This window comes from Sapajus apella, unplaced genomic scaffold, assembly GCF_009761245.1.
Source record: "Sapajus apella isolate SASKATOON/1434 unplaced genomic scaffold, GSC_monkey_1.0 scaffold1, whole genome shotgun sequence".
Lineage (NCBI taxonomy): Eukaryota > Metazoa > Chordata > Mammalia > Primates > Cebidae > Sapajus > Sapajus apella.
The window spans coordinates 20,558,831-20,572,858 of record NW_022436941.1 but is presented as its reverse complement, the minus strand read 5'-3'; positions in this window follow the sequence as shown (position 1 = coordinate 20,572,858).

Sequence of the window (14,028 nt, the reverse complement as noted above, 5' to 3'; positions counted from 1 at the left end):
GATCTGTTCTTTTTCCATCTGTCGTCTATAACTACATATTGGTAATTTGTCCTATAACTTAGCAATAATGCTGTACTTTTCTGTTACCTTTGAGGATTTATAATGGTGTTCATGAAATAGTTTTCTATTTCTACTTTATCATCATTCACTTGGGAAAAAATTAAAACCTTCTTTTGTTAAAATAGTTAAAGAGCAAACAAGCAAGCAAACAATAAATCTTTCTTCATTCTGCATTGGATAACATATAGAATAAGAAGCACTGTGCTAGTATGAGAATGATACAAGGCACAGTTACTAACCATTTGAAGTTTAAAGGAAACGTTAGGAAAATTTTTGTCTTTTAGTTTTATTATAAGTTATTCCACTTTTATAACATAATAACATATTCCATCATGAGAATATAACCTGTTTCAGAAGTATTAGGTTAGATTGGAGAACATTACAGCACTTGAAGATGTTTATTGGACTTTAGCATGCTCATTAGTTTGATCCTAAGATGGAATCTTAGTTATATTGTATTTCTTGGCCAGCAGTTTTAAAAATATTTAAATTTGAACATATTTGGTTGAGGAATGCACCCTCCTGTTTTACATGCTTTACCACTTCCATCCAGCTCTCTGTGCATGTCCTGGCTTTCAATTCCTATCTTGTCCTGTATTATTTCAGGTTGCTACTCTCAGTTTACACTAAATAACATCAATGAAAATTAGAGAATTATAGAATTTTTGCTTAAAAGTTATCAATGACCTTGTAATTGTAAAATAATAATGAATAGAGCAATTATATTCTTCAAGGTCGACTCAATCAGATGTATCAATATAGCTATACCGCATGTTATGCAATACTCATTCTGATTAGACATTGCATTTATTCTGATGGTTGGTGCCCATGCTGCCTCTACAGTTGTTACATATTTTGAATATTATGGAGTTTTGTGAGTGTGCGTGTAGTGTGGTGTGATGTGGTGTGTGTGTTTCATTTTCATCTATTGCAAGCACTTTTCACATGACATTTTCTGCGACACAGAGTCCTTCAGCATCAGTAGGCTCCTTGTTTAACTTTGACTGCTTCCTGCACTGACAAATGACTTTTTGTTCAAGGATGACAAGAGATCAATTAAGGAGAAAGAAGAATGTTAATCCAAGATGGAGAAGGCCCACCCTAATTTAAGAATGGTGAACAGGATTCTGGTCAATGAATTATAGCCTAATTTTAAAATTCACTCATCCATTTGATAATTAATTATAATGGCATCTTACATAATCATCAGAGGCTTTCTCTGAAAAATACATGAAGGTAAATGAACCTTTACTTCAAGCTTGACATCCATTTTTCGCTCGCTGTTGAAGAACACACATTATAATGAAAGCAACAGACAAGATCCCGATCATTCAAGTTTGGTGAAGAAGCCAGAAAGATTAATAACATTGCTGTGTAATGAAATAATTTCAAAACATAAAACACTGAGAAGAGCTCTTTAATCCTATGGATTTATAAATATTTCATTTTCATGATTAGAAAAATATTAAACTATCATTTGAGTATGATTTCTAACTTTAGTAAAAGTAGAGTGAAGGGACTAATAAAAATTTTTGTTGTCAGGATAAATTTGTTGTTCATGTTACTGCTTTACTTGGTTAGATTTTATGAATGAATTGTGACAGTGGAGGATTTCACTCTCAGAATGTAAAGTTGACCCACAGATGGGAGTCAGGAACTGATCCAAGGGAGTATTCAGACAAGCCTCACCACAGTTAGGAATAGTTATTGCATCCTTTGAACTCAGTCCCCATTGCTTAAAGAGCTTCAAGTACTAATAGAAGCTCCCAGGGGCACGTAGGACTCCTTATGGTTACTTATCATCAGTTAGACTCAGGGGGAACTAATATACTGCTGACCTCCCTAAGATGTGCTACCAAAAATTAAGTCATAGTCCTAATAAGCAGTTTAGAGGGTGCTCCAGATATTCTAGTCATGGGAGCTTCATTTTTTAAACTTCTAAACAAAACTGTTTAGGCAAACCGAAGCACTCATTTTTCTCAATATTTGAATAAGACTCTTTCTGATTGGATTATGGATGTTAATATACAGAATTCAAAATGAGAACATCCAGTTTGCTACTTTTCTTGTAGTAAGGAATCTGTTCAAGCAGAGGCCAACAGTCTTCATCTAGGGCCATGGGACTAGATCTGATAGTGATTTCATTGAACTGGACCTGTCTTGGGGCATGGGGTCATGGTCTTAACCTTCATCCAAATGTGAGACAGGTGTGTTGGATCTCCAACAAGCTCCAGACCATCAGGATGGGCCCTTTGGTGCAGTTCCTCTCCTTCCACAGGTTTTGTTCTTCTTGGACTATCTTTTTCTATATCAGTCACCAGAAGTGGGAGATTTATTTTTTATCAGCTCATTAACTTCTGACTCCTTAGCAAGATAAAATACAGTCACACTTGAAATAAACACATTTTTATTGTCAGCAATTGTTGACAAATACAAGCTTATGCTTGTTTGCTTGAAACAATATATTCAACACTAAAATCAACTTGACAACTGAAAACTCCCATCTCTTCTTTCCCTAAGGCAAGATATATTCAAACAAACATTTGTTACAAAAATGTACTTGACAACTGGCAACTCCCATATCCTCTGTTCTGAAAGCAAAGCACAATAATCAGAACAAAAGTTGTAAAGAAAATCCCCATGCATTTATTTGACGTCTAGGCACTGCCTTGCATGCTAGAGATAGACAGGATCAGTAGAGTAAGGGAAGAAGGAAAGGAATGAAAAGGACTGGGGTTTTTCTGTTCTTTGAAACATTAAAAAAACCTTGACAGCCCATAATTATCCTTTGATCATTTATTTTTCTGTGTAGTTCTTTTCCTGTAACATTAATATCTTTGCTGCTGCATGTGTCTCTTACCTTTTTAATGTGATATCTTAATATTTAACGTTGAGATAGGCTGTTGAAGAAATGAATTCAAGCTTCAGATATAAAATTATTCATAATATAGTGAATCATGTGGTTGAATTGCAAGACATTAAATAGAAAATGGATTTATGATATAAAAGGAACCAAAAGACAAAAAACCTGACCAATGGCTCTTATTGAGAATAAATATGAATTATTTCCTTTATTTTATTCTTTAAAAGATCATAACTAAAATATGGACATATATATATATATATATTTAAGATAGATACATTTATGAACCTAATAATTTAAAATAGATATAGGGACTTACATTGTATAGTGAAGTTCAAGTTAAAAAAAACTCAGGTAGTCCACATCTGGGACTTCTAAAATGTGTTAAAATGTTGGTTTCTCTTTTGCAGAGTTTTGTGCTAATATCACCATAGCCAGCAGTTGAACCTAAATTCTGAATGTAATGGAAGCCATTAATCACAATCAAGTTCATCACTTTTTTTCATGGCAAGTAATATTCATTATCAGTGATTGCTATTCCACTAAAAAATTCTAAATGTTTCATAAAAATGAAACACCACATAATAAGAAACTAAATCATATGAAACAAAATTTCACTCAAGGCTGCTGGATGATAATTTCTCTTTATGATTCTACAGGTAGCTCATTTATTTTTTTCTCATATATTTGACTTATTATAGGGCCCTGCAGCTCTTTCTGAGCATCATTAAATATATTTGTGAATCATTAATCTAAAAATTAAAAGCTGTTTAATACTTTTGTTTCATCTGCTTAACTAATTACACAGGAGTAAAGCACATTTTTTTAATTACTTTTCTTGGTGCCTCCTGCATTTATATAGCTTTACTGCATTGTGCATATATATAGGTCTTTCTCTTCACCCAAACCCCCACTATTGTTCTTTCTGCACCCTGACCTTACTAATCTTTTATGTCTTTCACTCTAATGACCTTGATTAATTCATTCACTATATAGAGCTTTTTATCACTTGGCTTTGACTTACCAAATGTTAAAGTTTCACCCCTGACTACTCTTCTGTTCTCATTTTCTTCCACTTCTTCCTTAAGTGCATGATGACATCATTCCATCCACCTCTCTGAACATTTTCAAGATATTTCTTTCTATCGTTGTTTGCTCCTCTCTATATATTCTGAACTCAGTGGTCAGATACCCTACAGTTATGCTCATTAATCATAAAATCACAAATATGTAGTTTTAGCTTAAACATCTCTCCTGGGCCACAAAATATTCTAGCCTGTTTTCCCCAAAACAGTTCCAAATAGAAATCCTTAATATTTCTTCCTCATCTTGTGTTTTTTATTCTACTTAAAGCCATTCAGAATACAAACTTTGTCATGTCTATTCCTCTCTTTTCTCAAAATTTTATTCAGTTATCAAGACTTGCTAACTCACTGTCTCTGAATATATCAAGCTTATATCCTTCTTTAAAAATTCTATAGCATTGCCTAATTAAGTGCCTCACAATCTCTTACCTGCAAAATTGCAACAGCTTTTTATAATAGTCTCCTTATTTCCCTTTTCTCCCTACTCCAGTGAATTTGTCCAGTTCAATTTTATCCTTTCTGTGTCTAAAATCATTTATTAGTTCCATACTGCATAGAGAATGTTGTGTAAACTTTGACTCTGTTGCTAAAGTACATTGACTGTAAGCCCTATTCCATTTTCCAGCATTTTATCTCCACTTTTTCTACTCCTAAAGTTTACATTCTAGTCAACCCAAACTACTTTTCCCTTTTTCTGTCTTTCATTGAAATAAATTATCATGACAGTATTACTGTAAAAAGCTTTGGAGTTCTACTTTATCTCATTTTAGGTTCATGGAATACACATGCAGTTTTGCCACATGGGTATATTGTGTGATGCTGAAGTTTGAACTTCTAATGATTCCCTTGTACAAGTAGTGAATATAAATACCTGATAGGTAGTTTTCCAAGCCTTGGCCCCTACTTTCTTTTTCCCTGAATGCTTTTCACTTCGTACATAATTTTGTGATTTTGATTGTGCTTTGTTAATTTTTTTCATATGCTGGAATATTCTCCTGTCATCATAACTTGCAAAAATTCTTACCAACTTGTCAAATTCCATTGATAGTCTACCTTTTTGTAGTGCTTTACTCTGTGCCTCTAGGCAGAAATAAAATCCCTTTCATCTACATTCCTGAATATTCATTCTATTTATCTCCCCCTTTAAAAAACACAGATATCACATTTTACTATCATTTTAATTGGATCCCAGATTAAACCCAATTGAACAGATATTTATTGTGCAGATGCTATATGTCAGGCATTGTGCTGAAAGGAAACTATCAGCAAATAATACAAAAATTCCTGCCATTCTGGGTAAGGAAGACTGACAATGAGTAATACTTCTTATAAATAAGTTAATGATATAGTATGTTAGAAGATGATAAATATTATGGAAAAGAGGAAATGTGAGAGCAGGGCGAAGGGAATCAAGAGTTCTGGGGTGATACTGAGGTTGCAGATTGAATTTGGAATAGAATGGATGGGGTATGCCTCACTGAGGAGATAATTTGAGCAAAATCATGAATAAGTTGAAGGGATTATCCACGTGGAAATCTGGGGAATGACCTTTTAGAGATTGGGGACAAACTGTACAAGACCCTAGTCTTGAGTATGCTTTGCTTATAAAAAGGGGGATAAAATTCGAAGATGAAGTCAGTGAGGTAGCAGGGGCGATATCAGGCCTTGTAGGTCATTGCGGACCTTGGCTTTTACTTTGAGTGAAACGGAGAGCTGTTGGATGGTTTTGAGTAGAGAGGCAATAGTTATTATCTCACTTACTTTTTATAAGAAGCATTTTGGCTGTTGGGTTGAAAATAGACAGTAAGGGAGCAAAGGGGAAAACAGAAATCCATGCTAGGATGGTTGGAACTAGGACTGCAGCAGTGGATGAAGAACGGAATGGAACTAGGGTGGTAGAAGTTGAATGGAATGCAATGGAACTAGGGTGGCAGCAGTGGATGAAGTCAAATATAGTCAGTTTCTGGCTGTGTTGTGAGGGTAGAGCCAATGGGTTTGCTGGCATTTTGGATGTGTGATGTAAGGAAAGGAAGAAATTAAAGATTATGCTAAAGATTATGACCTGAGCAACTATAAGTATGGAATTTCCTTTAGTAGAGAAAGGAAAAATTGGAGATAGAGTAAGTGTGGAGGGTAAAATTAGCAGTTCAGTTTTGGGCATGGCAGCTTTTAGACAATCAAGTAAACCTGTTAAGAGGATTGCTGCATATACTAGCCTGAAGATCTGATATATATATATATATATATATATATATAAACATATGTATTTATGTATTTGTATATACATACCAAGAACATAAGTGTTTATTGAGAAGAGACCCTAGGATTCTTCTACATCAAGAGGTCAGTAAGAAGAAAAAGAATTGTTATAAGAAATGGAGAAAGATGATCAGCGATGTTGGGGGAAAACCAAACCAAGAGAGAATGGTGTCTTGGATACAAGTGAAGTAAGTGCATTAAGGAAGAGCAAGTTATTCACTCCATCAAGTGTGGCAGAGAGATGGTATTTGATGAAGACTAGCAATAAGCACTGAATTTGCTAACATGCAGGTCATAGGAAAAATGGGGTAGAAGTAGCAATGACAACAAGAAGCATCTCTAAGTCCAATACTATAATGACTGTGGGAATAAAGGAAAATCTAATGCTTGAAAGGCTGGGAAGAGTAAAAGTATCTTGAGAGGATGATATTTTTATTAGAGCCAGAAAATGAGGCAAATATTCACCAATATTCAGATAGGAAATTTTGATAATGATGAATGATGAATTTGACAGGGCATAGTGAAAGAGTTTTAGAAGTTAAGGAGGATGTTGGGAAAAGAATTAGAGAATCCAATTTGCATTATTGGGATAAACATGTGACAAGAGTTTGAATTTAGGGGATAGGGAATGGCTGAATTTTGAGATTTCCTGTTGGATGGTCAAGATAATATTTGACACTATCTTGAGATGTGGTCTTCATCTCATTATAGAGTCTTTCTCTTGACCTCTGATATAGGAGGGAGACGGCCAACAGGGGCATGGTCTCAATTCATTTTGTTGAGGAATGGAGCTTACACCACATGCGGAGGCTCCACGTTAACACTTTTGATTAGACTGGTAGCTCTGGGAAAGCTAAGACTCCCACTGTGCTGGTCCCCTTTAACTCCTGGCAACAACTGTAAAAGGCCTAGGGATGTGTGGACAGAATAAACAGTGACCACCTATGCTGTATTCAGACAAGTTTAGCCCACTGATTAGATGGTGGGACAGCTTGCATTGTTTGCATGCACGCTGAGGTGCTTCTTTGGAGGAGAATCATGCTGAGGAAAGAAGGAGTCAGGCAAAATCAGCTAGGTGCCATAACAAAGCGGGCGGCAGAGGAATGGGTTATAAATAAAAATGGAAATAACCATGTTCCCTGTGTGAGATCACAGTGCTTTTCAGAAGCTGAAGAACACCAGCATCACCTGGGAGGAACAGAATAGAACACCTGAGAGACACCACTGCAGAAATATTTATGTGGATTCAGGGTGAGGTAGAAGGCCGTGCTTTAGCAATCAGGTAAAGGTTAGGACAATTAGAGTTATTACTGTTAATATGAACTCTTATTTTTTACCAACAGACTAGTGAGGGCTGGATAAATTTGGGTTATATAGTAATGAAGGCACATGTCTCATGTGCCCTGCTGGACTGTAGACTTGAAGGGAAAATCTATGCCAATGTTCTCTAAAGCATACAGTTTAACACATTTATTGACTTCTCTATATAAAATGATTAGAAATAACTTCGAATGCTGAGATGTGACGTTGCAGATGCTTTGTCAGTGTTCAGATATCTCCCATAACAACTTTGAATCAGAAGGGAGGAAGAAAAGAAAACCAACTTATGTTTATGGGATAAGTAGCCTTACAGGCTGATTCAGTTTCTATCAAAAAAAAAAAAAAAAAAAAGATTCTGGTTATACAAGAAATTCAACATAAATGGTTACATAATATGCTTGTTTCACATCTTAAACACTATTTTCCAGTATAATGTGACAAAGGTGTGAACATGAAGTAAATGATCATTGAGGAGTTTTCACTTAAATTTCTGCATACCAGAGAAAAATGGTCTATTTCCTTATGAATTTCAACCCGAGAGGCTTGATACAGAGTGACCAAGGTAAGATGGAGCAAAGAGATTGGAGTAAATTAATAAGGAAACCAAATAAATATGAATGAGAAAGAAGAAAATACATAAGGGTATGACACTTGAATTAGAAATTTGAGGAAATAGAAAAGAGAGATAATCTAAAGATAGCAAAAAATGGAGCAAGTAGAGACTTTCCGTGTAGGAGTTAAATTTTACCTTCTCTAAGGGCCACCTTTGACCATTTTATCTAAACATGTCCCCATTTTATTTTCTAGTGTCTCAGACCATAGCTTTGTACTTTGTTTGTTTACTTGTTGTGGTCTATCTCCTTCACTAAATAGAAAGTATTATCAGAGCAGAAGCCACACTGTATTTTATTTTACCATTGTGTCCTTTCAACCAAACATAATGCCTAGTACATGGTAGGCACAAATAATGGTGGAATAAATGAATAAATAAAGGAAAGAAAGGAAAGAAAGAACATGTATTTCAATTTCAGGATTTTTCATACTGGCAGTGAATCAGTAACAAAGATAATTCCCAAAGGTAATTTGTTCAAATACTGTTATGACTCCCTGTGCCAGGAATGATAGTCTTGGCATAACCTGAGAATTTCTGAAGGTTTTTAGTGAGAAAATCATACTTATTTATAGTACTATAGGTATGGGAGATGATCTGAGACACTGTATGGTATATCAGATGAAGATATAACCCTGGGGTACATAAATAGCCTTAATGTTAGAGTCCTGGTGACACAAAATGTTCTGTAGTATAGGTATTAAGGTAGAAAATAAATTGTATTTAAAATATATAATTGATAAATTATACTAGTCTAAATTCTCCCAAGAACCCTCAAAAGTCACAACTTTTAGATAAGTGAGTCGACAAAAATCACTCTTGTATAATCTGTTACTGCTTTAACATTGCATGATTGTTTCAATTATGGGATTACATGTTTCATGGGTCAATGTCGTCCTCACCCTGAACTGTAAAAGCCTGTGTGCTACATATCTACATCTGAGGGTAGTGAACAGTGTATGGGAAGTAAGGTGTCAGATAAGGTTTTTTTCCTTCTTCAGTTGCTTTAGTAGTTTAAACAGGTGAGAATGCACAGGGCTTAGCCATGCACTCCACACATTGTACATGTCTCCTCATGTCATATCACCATCCTCCCCCTTCCTTTGGATTTGTGTTTCTGCTCTGCAATTTAAGAGAAGCAAATCTCCTAGACTCTGCATTCAGAGAGCTTGATTGAATACTCAGCTAGGGTGATCATAAGCTGCTGCTTGCTGGTTTATAACTCTTCTTTTGGCATACTTAGCGATGGTTCCCTTGTTCAGTCTCAAAAGTGTTCTGCACCAGACTATAAATTAGCCCTAATAGGAAGTTGTTCATTAAGAGACTATTCTGGTTTCCAAAATCTCGAACAGAAGCACCAATTAAGTACTACCAGAATTTAATCCTGGTAGGCCTTGGCAAAGTATGTGTAAAGGACCCAGGAATACCAAGGCAGGTCACCAGCAATCATTTTTAGTAAAGCTTTTTAAGCAGATTCTTAAATATTCATGACAGAGGATTGCTCTGACTGCTGTTAGGTACCAGAACTGATGGAAGCCAAGACTCCAGGTAATACAAATGGACAATTACTAGGGAAGTTTAGAGGTTTCCTGATACTCTTGGAGATAACTTTTCAGAATCTCCGAGTTTATAATCATGCCATGCATCTCTCTCTAATTAAAAAATGTAAAAGAAATGTTGAAGTAGTTTATGAAGTTTAAAATTAGATTTCTGCTAGCAAAACACACGCTACAGTGTGTTAGAGTGCTTCATTTTTATAATAGTACCTTTCACCTTCTTAAATATGTGAGATAAAAGCAGGGCTGATGAGTGACAGGGCAGTTGCTCTGGAGCACATGGGACATGTATGAGTGTTTGAGAAGATGCTTTCCTTCAACAGATGTGGGGCGCTGGTACTGGGCCACACCCATAATCTTCAGTTTTCTCAGACTGAGAAAAAGCAATTCTGTAGAAATGTGATTATTATATTCTACTTTTCCTGTCAACTTCATATTATATGCAGCACAGTATTTCTTTTTCTTTCCCCTGTTACCTATGTTAAAGGTTAGTTCGCCTATGTTTGCCTCATGAAAAGAATTTGTAAAGGACCTGGCTTTCTAAAGATTCACATTTTTTACTAAAGGGACGTGTTACCTGTGTATACTTTCACAAGATAAATTAGCAGGTTTTACCTTTCAGCAAAATTTCCTTTCTTGATGTGTAAGTAGGGCACTGGTAGAATAATGTCATGAATCTTTTTTGTTTGTTGTTTTCAGCGGAAATGAATATAGATAGTAAGCTTCAAATGAGAAGAACCATGCCTATTTTGTTCAGTATTTAGACCTAGCACCCACCCAATACCTTGCACATGATGGGCGCTCAATTAATGTTTATTCAATGAATCCAGTATCTAGTGGTTCTAAAAATCAGATCTAATAGTCATTTCCACATTACAGCCTTTGATACTTTTACATTTTTTAACTTCTTTTTTTTTTAATAAGAATGATATTTCCATAAACCATTTCACAAGAGTTACTTTCTACTCCACCTATGGGTAAAGAAAAATCAAAGTCACATGTGGATAAGGATATCGGATGGTTTGGTCTCTCATTTGTTAGCTAATGTGATTCGAATTCTCGATTCAGCAAATTGTTACATTCCATAAACCTTCACAGTCATTCAACAGTGAGAATTACTTTCAGGTTCATGAAACTTATGATGCAGGTATTTACTATAAATACCAGCAGAATGCTTCATCAGTGGTTCTTTGGCAGGAGTAGGAGAAAGAGTAGCAGAAACAAACTGACACTAATGTTGCATGGTAAAATTTAACTTTTGACAAGTGCACCAAGTGAAATAAATGCTACACACAAAGAAAAGGTGCTTGCTATATTGAACTTAAAAAAAGTAAAATCAGTTTTTAGACAGTTGGGCCACCCTCAGGGACCATGACCCATATCAATGGTATAAAAGGATCAAGAGAAGAAAAAAGAAAGGAATTTGTGAACTGTTGTCTTGATTCTTACTTCTCCTTGAGAAAGAGGAGGGAAGGGTAGTACTACCTCAATAGGACAACTCAGAAAACATGAGATACATCTGCTGGACTAGGTGAGAGGCTGTTGCTATCAGCAGGTGGCAGCAGGGCAGAGAAAAAACACAGGGCTGTTCCAGATGTACCCCCCACTCTTAGGGACAGTTGTGAAAGAATGCATGCTTCTGTGCACCAATGATGGGCCTCACAGAGAAGACAGACCTGGCAGGGCCATTTATAATTCTGCCCAAGAGAACCCCTTAGAGAACTTGAGTATTCCAAAAAGAAGTTTTATGAGGCATGGATTATCATATTATATAAACTGTAGCCAGAGGTACTTAGCGTGAGGTGGAAGGGATTTCTCTGGAAAGTTCACAAAGTTTCTGATGAAGCATCTATCTGAACATCTATCACTTCGAGGGGCCCATTGAAGATGAAACCTGTACTCACCATGTAAGACTGCCCTTGACGCTAAGCCCTGCTTCTTTCCTAGATTCAACCCTGGGGAGGTTAAAAGCTACGGTTAGCAGAGGAAGAGACATGCTAAGAAGAGAAAGTTGATGAAACCCTTCTGTTTCTCCCCCTTTGCATCTGTGAGCAACAAACCTTCAGTAGTAGCCACAGAGAGGAAAGTTGCATTTGGACTATTATCTTGGGCTGGACCATTTTAATTAGATACAAGGATGCTCTTTAGATTTTAGTGACTGAAGGATATTTTAAACTTTAAATGAGGACAGAAAGCTTACAGGGCTTACTAGAGAAAGAATTTTGTCCAAGGGCAAGAGAAAAAAATTTCCTTTACTGAATATATTTTAGAAGGACAATAGGAGTCCAAAAAATGTGTTTTAATTATATCCCACAAGGCATGTAGGTCAGTTTTTCTGTTATTATAGTTTAGATTAAAAAGGAGAATATGCAAATGGTTTCTTATTGGAACTCAATGTCAGGAAACACAGATGTGTCTTACATAGAAGATCACTGAAAATTGGAAATCTATTAATAACATCATTTACTTTCTCTCAAATCATTTTTATCTCTCTGCATCTCTGTTTTACTCTTCTTTCTCTGCAGATCAGCTTTCTCTGCTGTTCCATGTGACCACTGCATACACATATATAGGTCCTTTCAGTTCAGGCACCAAAGAAATTGATGGGTGTCTCCAAGTTCCATTCTAAATTTCTGTTAGGAGCAAATCTGGGTCCATCTTGACTTGCATGTCGTCTATACCTTATAGGTACCAGGGTGTGTGATTCCAACATGACTGTAGGGATCTGCTATTGTGAATGAGCAATAGGTTCTCTGAAAAGGGAGCAGTTGCTGGTTAGGAATTCCACCTTCATTTACTGCAAAGACATGTACTAATAAAAAGTTTACAGGAAGAATTCTGGGAGTTCAGATGTTGGCACTTTATTTGGGATGTAAGTGTAATTGGGTTTTGCAGATTAAAATATCTTAAGAAATATCAATGGTTGATATGCATATGATATTTTGCATATGTGTTCTATAGTATTTTCTGATAATTAAACATCTTATAAAATTTTTTGGGAAGTGTGCTTGTCCTATATTTTAGATACGTCTAGGATTTCTGGGAAAGGAGAACACACCAACCAGTAATTATCTGAGAAAATTCACACAAATGTGCTTGAATTGATGCATACTCTTATTATTATTTTGCTGTTTTAATGGCATGGTCTTGTTCTATCACACAGATTGTGTGTAGTAGTGTGGCCATGGCACTATAGCCATGAGCTCCCGGGCTCAAGACATCTTCCTGCCTCAGCATATTTTAAAGATATTTTGGTAGAGATAGGCTCTTGGTATGTTGCTGATGCTGGTCTTGAATTCCTGGGCTTAAGCAACCCTCCTGCCTTCCAAAGCTCTGGGATCACAAGCATGAGCCACTGGACTTTGCTGTTGAGAATAATCTTGGTTAATTTGACCATCTTACTGTATGTTGTGAATGTAATCTTCTGCTCCCAATTGTAAATATTTTAAGCTGAGGAGAGTTGGAGTTGAGATTTCAGTAGGGCCAGCATGGCTAGGGTTCTCATGGAAAAGATCTTGGCTTACTGCGACCTCTGCCTCCTGGGTTTGAGCAATTCTCCTGCTTCCAGATTCCCAAATAGCTGGGATTATAGGAGTGTGCCACCATGCCCAGCTAATTTTTGTATTTTTAGTAAAGACAGAGTTTCACCATGTTGATCAGGCTTGCATGGAACCCCTGACCTCAGGTGATCCACCCACCTCAGCCTCTCAAAGTGCTGGGATTACAGGTGTGAGCTGCAATGTTGAGCCAAGCCTTTCTACTGTCCCAGCTTTTCTTATGTTTCTAGTTTTCTTATCATAGGGTATTTCTTTCTCTAGGCTTCCAAAAGCTACCCTAGCAATGTGTTAGGACCCATCTTCCAAGGTTCTTGCCAAATTATTAAATCCTGTCACTGAACAGTGTCCCCTTATTGATAAAACCTCCTTTACCCAAGTTTATGCACTACACTCCTGATGTGGTGCCCTAGGCATCTCGTCCCGCACACACTCCTCTGGTTCCTACCGAATCTTTGTCCCTGGACCCTGCAGCTTCTCCTGTATTTCTCTTCTCTTAGCAGGCCAGTTTATCCTTTGCTGGGTCATGCTGCAATTTGACCCTATTTATTAGTCTTATATCCAGGAATGGAGGTAGAATGGGGTAGAATCTGAGAAGAGCATGTGTTCTTTTTCAAGGCTCTGCAGTGTCTTCAAGTGAGGGCAGAATACCAAGCTTTAAGGGAGGAGAATGAACCACTAGAGCTGGAGGGGTTAGTAGGATCTGAGGGTTCAAGATTCT